The sequence below is a fragment of the Thalassophryne amazonica genome, chromosome 6, assembly GCF_902500255.1.
Source record: "Thalassophryne amazonica chromosome 6, fThaAma1.1, whole genome shotgun sequence".
In the NCBI taxonomy this organism is placed as follows: domain Eukaryota; kingdom Metazoa; phylum Chordata; class Actinopteri; order Batrachoidiformes; family Batrachoididae; genus Thalassophryne; species Thalassophryne amazonica.
Genome location: NC_047108.1, coordinates 94457297 through 94469001, shown reverse-complemented (window position 1 = coordinate 94469001; position 11705 = coordinate 94457297).

Here is an 11705-nt window from a genome sequence, read left to right as displayed (position 1 = left end):
TTTTCTTGCGTTGCCCACGGGGAGCGGCGGAGAGCTGGGGTCGCATTGCTTATTGCTCCCCAGCTCAGTCGCCATGTGTTGGAGTTCACTCCGGTGAACGAGAGGGTCGCGTCCCTACGCCTTCGGGTCGGGGACAGGTCTCTCACCGTTGTCTCGGCCTACGGACCGAGCAGCAGTGCAGAGTACCTGACCTTCCTGGAGTCCCTGGGAGGGTTACTAGATAGCGCTCTGACTGGGGACTCCATTGTTCTCCTGGGGGATTTCAACGCCCACGTGGGCAGCGACAGTGAGACCTGGAGGGGGGTGATCGGGAAGCACGGCCTCCCCGATCTGAACGCGAGTGGTGTTCAGTTGTTGGACTTCTGTGCTAGTCACAGTTTGTCCATCACGAACACCATGTTCGAGCACAAGGGTGTCCATAAGTGCACATGGCACCAGGACACCCTGAGCCGGAGGTCGATGATTGACTTTATGGTCCTATCATCTGACCTTCGGCCACGTGTCTCGGACACTCGAGTGAAGAGAGGGGCAGAGCTGTCGACCGATCACCACCTGGTGGTGAGTTGGATCCGCTGGGAGGGGAGGAAGCCAGTCAGACCTGGCAGGCCCAAACGTATCGTGAGGGTCTGCTGGGAACGACTGGCGGAACCCTCTGTCAGCGAGGTCTTCAACTCCCACCTCCGGGAGAGCTTCTCCCAGATCCCGGGGGAGGTTGGAGACATGGAGTCTGAGTGGACCATGCTCTCCACCTCCATTGTCGATGCGGCCGCTCGTAGCTGTGGTCACAAGGTCTCTGGTGCCTGTCGCAGCGGCAATCCCCGAACCCGGTGGTGGACACCAGAAGTAAGGGATGCCGTCACGCTGAAGAAGGAGTCCTACTTATCTTTGTTGGTAGGTGGGACCCCAGAGGCAGCTGACAGGTACTGGCAGGCCAAGCATGCCGCAGCCCGTGCGGTCAGCCCAGAGCGCAATACGGCAAGGAGCCAGGGGTCATCTGTGCCCACACAGGTGCTGACCATGCTGGGCTTCCTGGCAACAGGGGCATTCCAGTGTGAGCTTACCGATCAGTCAGGAGTGTGCCAGTCAAGCTTGAGCTGAGCCATGCCAGCTGTGTAGAACGCGACTATCTGTATGTCATCCATGGACATCACATTCCAACATTACAGCGCAATTTGCAGCGAAAACTGGTGTCACAGACCGAACGGTCCCTCCCTAAAAATTGGTCTGCCCTGCCATCACTGCACATGCATCATTTCAGACCACAGCAGCACATCTGAGACAGATCAAAGAGAATAATGTGATTATTAACCATCAGATGACAAAGTAGAACCTCTTAAATCATTCTAAAGTCCTTTTTAAGCAGAAATTAGGCCGTTTTAAGCAGAAACAAGGAGATAATTATCTGATTTCACTACTGGCACTCTGAAATGATGTAGGAGCAGCAGCCGCATGTCAGACTCAAACGTGCTGCTGTGGCGCTCTCATCACTCCTCTGTCTTTTATGATATAATAATGCTGAATTTATGTGGAAATGATTATCTGCTGCTGAGATAGATGATGACTGGAGTGCAGTTTGAAGCAGAAATGAGATGATAATTGGTGAATCATTGCTGACGTTCAGAAATGATGCAAGCGCGGTGAAGGCAGGGCGGGACAATTTTTAGGGGGGACTGTTCAGTCAGCGACACCAGTTTGCCTCATGTAATTGGTGCTATTGACTGCACTTATATTGCTATAAAGGCACCATCACATGATGAATTTGTTTTTGTTAACAGAGAAACATTTTAATTCCATCAATGTTCAAATCCTATGTGATGCTCAAATGTATCTAACTAACATGGTGGCTCGGTGGCCTGGTTCGTGGTTGAGACAGTGCAGTCTCAAACGTTTTTCATGTTCCTATTATTTCTAACCCTAACCCCTTCTCCTAACCCTAACCATAAGCCCCCAGACTCCACCACCATGTCATCCCCGCATTTAATGCCCTTGTCCACTTCATCTGTAGCTCACACTAATTAGTTTTTTTTACCATGATCATTCCAGACAGGGAGGGGAATCCCCAGGTCCCAGGGCCTATTTACACACATTTGCATATTTAAATAGGGGTGTGGACAGGGAGGGGTTTGGTGCATGTGCACTCAGTTCCACGTTCAGTGTGATGTACAAACGGAATATGCTTGATCCATTTTTTTAGGTGCAAATTTTTTGTGCTTATGCCACTTCCTGGGTTTTGGCGTACACTAAGTTTCAGTAGGAACTCCACGCAAGTCTTTGTATATGAGGCCCCTGATTGTCTGCCTAGTGAGTTCTTCCAGGCACGTCCAACTGGGAAGAGGCCACAGGAAGACCTAAGACATGCTGGAGAGATTATATTCCCAGTTGTCTTGGGAACTCCTTGGGATCCCCTGGGAAGAGTTACAGGACTTGGCAGAGGATAGGGAAGTGTGGGTTGAGCAGCTTGGTCTGCTGCAACTGAAACTTGGACCCAGATAGGTGGTAGAAAATGAATGAATAATTGTTTTGAGTATGAGCAAAAACAAATTTCATTGTTTTAACCTTTCTGAGAGCCTCATATTTTTATGCTATATGTTGCTTTTGATTAGAGGGTTAATATTCTCAAACACAATTAAACATGTGATTAACAGAACGACAGAAAAATTAAATTTAAAAACACAGTATTAAAGGTGTAAAAATCAGTGTGAAATGACAAGAACAAAAAAATTCTCCCAAAAGCCTGACTTTTAAAAGTTGTGATTCTTGCAGCTTCTCAACGAAACAGGAAACTGAAAACACCAAATCCACATTTGCTTTTTGATATAATGACAATGTATGATTTCTATTAACCCTCACAGCTTTCGAATGTCAAAAAGTTCTGAACTCTGATCATAAATTATCAAGACCACAAAAAAACAATCTTTTACATGCAAGCAACCCTGGCGCTGATGCTAAAAAGCAACATAAAGACGTTATTTTTTTAAAACATTTATAGCCCAATAAAAAGGCTGCCAAAAATCTAAATGAAATAAATTGAAATGTGTATTTAAGAGCCACAGCTGCACTTAAATACTATTTGTTCTAAGACACTCAAATGGAGTCATCATCACTTAAGCACATCCTTTGGATAAACAGAATACTTCAATCTCAATATTTTGGATACTGTGGAAAGGTCACGCTTACACACACATATCAGTGGCAAGAACACACATCAATAACTGGAATGACAACATGCAAAGCATTTCGTTCGAATAATCAATACAACCAAACATTATAAGTCTTTAGATATAAATGAAAGAAATACTGATCTAAAATTTTATTTCAAACCAAAGGTCTTTTCCTTTGCTTTAAACAAAGAAAGTAGTTGGTCGTGGAGACTCAAAGATTTATGGCCCCATCTTGTCGGGGAAGTTTTTGCAGTCTTGAGAGGTTCCTGCCTTAGTTTGATCATAAAGCTTGGGTTCTCTTGGCCTGGAGAAGCTCAGATTCTGACGTGAAGCAATTATAATGTCATGTAATTCATTCTTCTTCTTCTTTGTCTTCCAGCTGTTCCCGTTAGGGGTCGTCACAGCAGATCAATCGTTTCCATTTCACCCTGTCCTCTGTATCTTCCTCTGTCACACCAACCACCTGCATGTCCTCCATCAGCACATCCATAAACCTCCTCTTTGGCCTCCCTCTTCTCCTCCTGCCTGGTGGCTCCATCCTCAGCATCCTTCTCCCTATATACCCTGGGTACCTCCTCTGCACGTCCAAACCATCTCAATCTCGCCTCTCTGACTTTGTCTCCAAACCGTCCCACCTGAGCTGTCCCTATGATATGTTCATTCCTAATCTTGTCCATTCTTGTCATTCCCAAAGAGAATCTCAACATCTTCAGCTCTGCCACCTCCAGCTCTGCCTCCTGCCTTTTTGCTAGTGCCACCGTCTCTAAACCATACAACATAGCTGGTCTCACCACTGTCTTGTAAACTTTCCCCTTCACTCTTGCTGATATTCTTCGGTCACAAATCACTCCTGCCACCTTTCTCCACCCACTCCACCCTGCCTGCACTCTCTTCTTCACCTCTCTACCACACTCTCCATTACTTTGAACAGTTGACCCCAAATATTTAAACTCATCTACTTTCACCACTTCTACTCCTTGTAACTGCACTATTCCACTGGGCTCCCTCTCATTCACACACATGTACTCAGTCTTGCTTCTACTGACTTTCATTCCCCTTCTCTCCAAAGCATATCTCTACCTCTCCAGACTAGACTCAACTTGCTCTCTACTCTCACTACAGATCACAATGTCATCTGCAAACATCATAGTCCATGGGGACTCTTGTCTGATCTCATCCGTCAACCTGTCCATCACCACTGCAAACAAGAAAGGACTCAGAGCTGATCCTTGGTGTAATCCCACCTCCACCTTGAATGAGTCTGTCATTCCGACTGCGTATCTCACCGCTGTCACACTATTCTTGTACATGTCCTGCACTACCCTAACATACTTCTCTGCCACTCCAGACTTCCTCATACAATACCAAAGTTCTTCTCTTGGCACCCTATCATAAGCTGTTTCTAAGTCCACAAACACACAATGTAACTCTTTCTGGCCTTCTCTGTACTTCTCCAACAGTATTCTCAGAGCAAACATTGCATCTGTAGTGCTCTTTCTCAGCAGGAAACCATATTGCTGCTCACAGATCTTCACCTGTTTTCTAAGCTGAGCTTCTACTACTCTTTCCCATAACTTCATGGTGTGGCTGATCATCTTTATGCCTCTGTAGTTACTGCAGCTCTGCACATCACACTTGTTCTTGAAAATAGGAACCAGCACACTTCGTCTCCACTCCTCGGGCATCCTCTCACTTTCCAAGATTTTATTAAACAATCTGGTTAGAAACTCTACTGCCATCTCTCCTAGACATTTCCATGCCTCCACTGGAATGTCATCTGGACCAACTGCCTTTCCACTCTTCATCCTCTTCATAGCAGCCCTCACGTCTTGCTTACTAATCTCTTGTACTTCCTGATTTACTCTCACCACATCATCCAGCCTTTTCTCTCGCTCATTTTCTTTATTCATCAGCTCTTCAAAATATTCCCTGCACCTTCTCAGCACAAACTCCTCACTTGTCAGCACATTACCATGTGCATCTTTTACCACCCTAATCTGCTGCACATCCTTTCCAGCTCTGTCCCTTTGTCTGGCCAATCGGTACAAGTCCTTTTCTCCTTCCTTACTATTCAACTCCTTGTACAGCTCGCAATATGCCTTTTCCTTCGCTTTTGCCACTTCTCTTTTCGCCTTATACTGCATCTCCTTGTACTCCTGTCTACTTTCTTTCCCAAAACTTTTTTGCCAACTTCTTTCTCCTTATGCTTTCCTGGACCTCTTTATTCCACCACCAAGTCTCCTTGTCTTCCTTCCACTGTCCAGATGTCATACCCAGTACTGTCCTAGCTGTCTCCCTCACCACATCTGCAGTACTTTTCCAGGTGTCCAAAATTGCTTCCCCGCCAACCAGTGCTTCTCTCACCTGCTTGCTAAATTTCACACAACAGTCTTCCTCCTTCAGCTTCCACCATCTGATCCTTTGTTGAGCTCTCACTCTCTTCTTCTTCACCTCTAAAGTCATCCTACAAACAACCATCCTATGCTGTCTAACGACACTCTCACCTGTCACCACCTTACAGTCTCTGATTTCTTTTAGCTTGCATCTCCTATAAAGAATGTAGTCCACCTGTGTGCACCTTCCTCCACTCTTATATGTTACCCTGTGCTCCTCCCTTTTCTTAAAGTAGGTATTCACCACAGCCATTTCCATCCTTTTTGCAAAATCAACTACCATCTGTCCTTCCTCATTCCTATCCTTGATACCATATCTACCTATTACTTCCTCATCACCTCTGTTCCCTTCACCAACATGCCCATTGAGGTCCGCTCCTATCACCATTCTTTCATGCTTAGTCACACTCTCCACTACCTCATCTAACTCACACCAGAAATCTTCTTTCTCCTTCATCTCACAACCTACCTGTGGGGCATATGCACTGATGATATTCATCATCACCCCTTCAATTTCCAACTTCACACTCATCACCCTGTCAGACACTCACTTGACCTCCAACACACTTTTAACATACTCTTCCTTTAAAATGACTCCAGCACCATTTCTCTTCCTGCCCTCATCATGGTACAACAACTTGTACCCACCACCGATGCTCCTGCTCTTACTTCCCTTCCACTTGGTCTCTTGTACACACAATATGTCTACCTTTCTCCTCTCCATCATATCAGCCAGCTCTCTCCCTTTACTAGTCATACTACCAACATTCAAAGTCCCCACTCTCATTCCCACCCTTCTAGTTTGCTTCTTCTCCCACTGTTTGTGGAAACATTCTCCTCCTTTTCTTCATCGTCTTCACCCAGCAGTAGCCCAATTTCCACCGGCACCCTGTTGGGCAACAGCACCGGTGGTGGACGTTGTTAACCCGGGCCGCGACCGATCCGGTATGGAAATTTGATTCTTAGTCTGCATAGTTGGGTTGGCTTGTTTTACGCCGGATGCCCTTCCTGACGCAACCCTCCTCATTTATCCAGGCTTGGGAATGGCACTCAGAATGTACTGGCTGCACACCCCATGTGGCTGAGTTTTAAAAAGCCAAGTTATAATTAGATGTTGTTGTCCATTCGGCTGCTCCGGTTTTGTGTTCGGGGTCACCACAGCGGATACAACCAGATCCGCATTGATATTTGGACAAGTTTTACTCTGGATGCCCTTCCTGATGTAACTCCAGTGTTACCTGGAGAAACACACACAGCCGCTGGTGTTCCAAAGAGGTCTCCCATCCAAGTACTAACCAGGTCCTGCACTGCTTAGCTTCTGAGATCTGACGGGATCAGGCTTACACAGAGCAGATCGGCTGCCCGAAATTTAACCGATAAAAACTGAGGGCTTCCCTTTGAAGAAATTTGAATTACAGCTTTGTTTTCCTCTGGAAGCAGTGTTGGACCATCAGGGGACGTCTCCAAAATTTATCTGAAGATCTCCAGATGACAGGAATTTCTCAGCTGGGGTGGAAACACAGTCTCTGTCTCCAGTGGCAAACTCAGGTTTTGTGTTGAGACAGCATTAATGTACTTTATTTAATTAGGGCAAATCGAGGCCATGGCGCTACATTGGCTTATATTTATATATTGTGTATTAGCAAAGATATTGCATTATTACTAAACGGACGCCATTTTGGACGCCATGTTGGATTTCAGACCCTTAGAATGTGAAGAAATATGGCACCCTATTTTTTAAGCTTATGATATCTTCTTTCAAAATCAAGTATGTTTTTGTTTTTAACCACACACACACACACACACACAATTACAAATGATCCTGCACTACCACTGGAAGGAGGGGAAGCAATTTTGGACAACTGGAAAAGTACTGCAGATGTGGTGAGGGAGACAGCTAGGAAGGTACTGGGTGTGACATCTGGACAATGGAAGAAAGACAAGGAGACTTGGTGGTGGAATGAAGATGTCCAGGAAAGCATAAGGAGAAAGAGTTTTGCTAAAAAGAATTGATATAGTTGGATAGATGAAGAAAGTAGACAGGAGTACAAGGATGCAGTGTAAGGTCAAAAGACAATTGGCAAAAGCTAAGGAAAAAGCATTTAGCCAGCTGCACAAGATGATGAGTAGTAAGGAAGGAGAAAAGGACTTGTACCGATTGGCCAGACAAAGGGACAAAGGATGTGCAGCAGGTTAGAGTGGTAAAAGATGCAGATGGTAATGTGCTGACAAGCAAGGAGAATGTGTTGAGAAGGTGGAGAGAATATTTTGAGGAGCTGAAGCACAAGAGATTAGTAAGGATGAAGTGAGGCCAGCTATGAAAAGGATGAAGAGTGGAAAGTCAGTTGGTCCAGATGACATTCCAGTGGAGGCAAGGAAATGTCTAGGAGTGATGGCAGTGGAGTTTCTAACCAGATTGTTTAATAAAATCTTAGAAAATGAGAGGACGCCTGAGGAGTGGGGAGGAATTGTGTTGCTTCCTATTTTTAAGAACAAGGGTTAGGGTTAGAATTGTTGGGAAAGTGTAAGTACACGGACCCACAACAGGGGGCGCAAATGAACGGACAATGGAATAGGTCAAATAACAACACTTTACTGTTGTGAATGTGCACAACAAATACAACAGATTACAGCAATGGACAAAAGTCAATTCACAAAGGTGTCGTGTGGGCAGGCTCGAAGATAGGAGATGCCTCTCCAAAGTAGAACCGGAACCACACGGTTTCCTCCGCCACAAGACCCCGGGAATACTGGAGCCGCCAAGTCCCGAACTCCCAGGTGGCCACTGCCTCCGCGTGTCGGACCTGGTACTGCTGGCGAGGAACAAAGAACAATTAAATGAGGGCGCGTTTGCACCCAGGAATCCGAACGGCAGGAAAGCTACCTCCACCTCTCGTTGGAAAAGTAATCCACAGAACAACGCACAAAATCCAAAAGGATACAATCCGTCAGCTGAGATACGTTACCTTCCAGGTAGAAACGATATCTCGGCAAAGAGGTGGAGACGTCGTCCTGCTGATATACTCCTGCCGATCAGATGATTGGTAACAGCTGTTGCAGGTGATGCGTGACAGCTGTCACCCTGGCTGCTCCTGTGAGGCGGCTGCGCCCTCTGGTGCCTGGAGCCCGCACTCCAGACAGGGCGCCCTCTGGTGGTGGGCCAGCAGTACCTCCTCTTCTGGTGGCCCACACAACAAGAATGAATGAATGAAGTTGTTTGAACTTAAGTTTGAAAGTTAAATCAACTCTAACTTACAAACTTAAGTTCAAACAACTTAATTCATTCAGGTTTTTACAAATTGTAACACTTTTTTAAGTTGGTTCAAACATTCTCTTTTTTCAGTGTACAGAGGCATAAAGTTGATCAGCCACAGCATGAAATTACGGGAAACAGTAGTAGAAGCTCGGCGTAGAAAACAGGTGAAAATCTGTGAGATGCAATATGGTTTCATGCCAAGAAAGAGCATTAGGATGCAATGTTTGTTCTGAGAATACTAATGGAGAAGTATAGAGAAGGCCAGAAGGAGTTACAATGCGTGTTTGTGGATTTAGAGGTGCCAAGAGTTGAGCTGTGGTATTGTATGAGGAAGTCTGGAGTGGCAGAGAAGTATGTGAGTGTAGTACATGACATGTACAAGGATAGTGTGACAGTGGTGAGATGTGCAATAGGAATGACAGATTCATTCAAGGTGGTGGTGGGATTACACCAAGGATCAGCTCTGAGTCCCTTCTTGTTTGCAGTGGTGATGGACAGGTTGATGGATGAGATCAGACAGGAGTCTTCCTGGACAATGATGTTTGCAGATGACATTGTGATGCGTAGAGAGCAGGTTGGGACTAGCCTGGAAATGTGGAGCTATGCTCTGTAGAGTAGGGGAATGAAAGCCAGTAGGAACAAGACTGAGTACATGTGTGTGAATAGTGGAATAGTGTGGTTACAAGGAGTAGAAGTGGTGTAAGTAGATGAGTTTAAATACTTGGGGTCAAGTGTCCAAAGTAATGGAGAGTGTGGTAGACCAGTGAAGAAGAGAGTGCAGGCAGGGTGCAGTGGGTGTGCAGGAGTGATTTGTGACAGAAGAATATCTGCAAGAGTGAAAAGGAAAAGTTTACAAGACAGTAGTAAGACCAGCTATGTTGTACGGATACGAGACCGTCGTGTGCTCTTTCTCTGGTTATCACAAGAGCTGGACATCAGCCATTTTCCGGCAGATTTCACTTTTAACAAGAGATTTTGTCATGGAAAGCCGCGCGGAGGCTTCGCGCGTAAAGACTGATTCACTTTGCAAGCGAGACAAAGGAACACCTCCGTTTCGGAGTGCCAGAGGACAAGTTTGGACATGCCTATCTCGGCTTTCAGTGCTTACCAGTCCAGTAAGTATCAGAGAAATTGTGGAGAGCTGGACATGTCCAAACTTGTCCTCTGACACGCCGAAACGGAGGTGTTCCTTTGTCTCGCTTCCAAAGCAAATCGGTCTTTACGCGCGAAGCCTCCGCGCGGCTTTCCATGACAAAATCTCTTGTTAAAAGTGAAATCTGCCGGAAAATGGCTGATGTCCAGCTCTTGTGATAACCAGAGAAAGAGCACACGACGGTCTCGTATCCACAGAGCCATCCGTTAAGAAATGGTCCGGTGGCTTGTGCCGCGTCATCGCAGCTCAGAGCACGGCGCGCTGAGCGTCCTTAAAGGGGTCCTTAAAGCTGTAGTAACAGTCCTTATTCTCTGTGAAGCCCGTAAAAGTTTCACCGAAAGCCAGATAAATTTTTCGAATGGTTTCCAGGTGCCTGTCTCTAACAGCTTCTGAAAAAATTCTGATGGAAAAAAAAAGTCCTTTTCATTACGCCATTTCCAGACAATGAAAATCAGACGAGGGGGCGGGACCACTCCTTCCCAAGGTGTGCTCACAGGCGAATGATGTCACCGACAGGCGTGAAAAAACTCACGCATGCACATGAGGGTTCAAGCATGTCTGACGTAAAAACATATGAATGAAATCCATATAGTTTTTGAAAAAAATAAAAAGGACCGTTACTTTATTGACAGACCTCGTATAAATAAAACTGACATTGACATTGCTAAAATAAGCAGGGACGTCCCTGAAAAAGACATTGCTTGGATGCAGCATGTGTAGCTCCAAAACCTTGATGTACCTTTCAGCATTGATGGTGCCATCACAGATGTGTAAGTTGCCCATGCCATGGGCACTAACACACCCCCATACTATCACAGATGCTGGCTTTTGAACTTGGCGCTGGTAACAATCTGGATGGTCTTTTTCCTCTTTTGTCTGGAGGACACGACATCCATGATTTCCAAAAACAATTTGAAATGTGGACTCATCAGACCACAGCACACTTTTCCACTTTGCATCTGTCCATTTCAAATGAGCTTGGGCCCAGAGAAGGCGGTGGCGTTTCTGGATGTTGTTGATGTATGGCTATCGCTTTGCATGGTAGAGTTTTACCTTGCACTTGTAGATGTAGCGACAAACTGTGTTAACTGACAATGGTTTTCTGAAGTGTTCCTGAGCCCACACTGTAAGATCCTTTACACAATAATGTTGGCTTTTAATGCAGTGCCGCCTGAGGGATTGAAGGTCACGGCCATTCAATGTTGGTTTTCGGCCTTGCCGCTTACTTGTAGAAAGTTCTCCAGATTGTCTGAATCTTCTGATTATATTATGGACTGTAGATGATGGAATCCCTAAATTCCTTGCAATTGAATGTTGAGAAACATTGTTCTTAAACTGTTGGACTATTTTTTCACGCAGTTGTTCACAAAGTGGTGATCCTTGCCCCATCTTTGCTTGTGAATGGCTGAATCTTTTGGGGATGCTCCTTTTATACCCAATCATGACACTCACTTGTTTCCAATTAACCTGTTCACCTGTGGAATAGTCCAAACAGGTGTTCTTTGAGCATTCATCAACTTTCTCAGTCTTTTGTTGCCCCTTTTGCAGCTTTTTTGAAATGTGTTGCAGGCATCCATTTCAAAATGAGCAAATATTTGCACAAAAACAATAAAGTTTACAACCACTGGCAATAATTATGGAATCACCGACCTCGGAGGATGTTCATTCAGTTGTTTAATTTTGTAGAAAAAAAGCAGATCACAGACATGACACAAAACTAAAGTCATTTCAAATGGCAACTT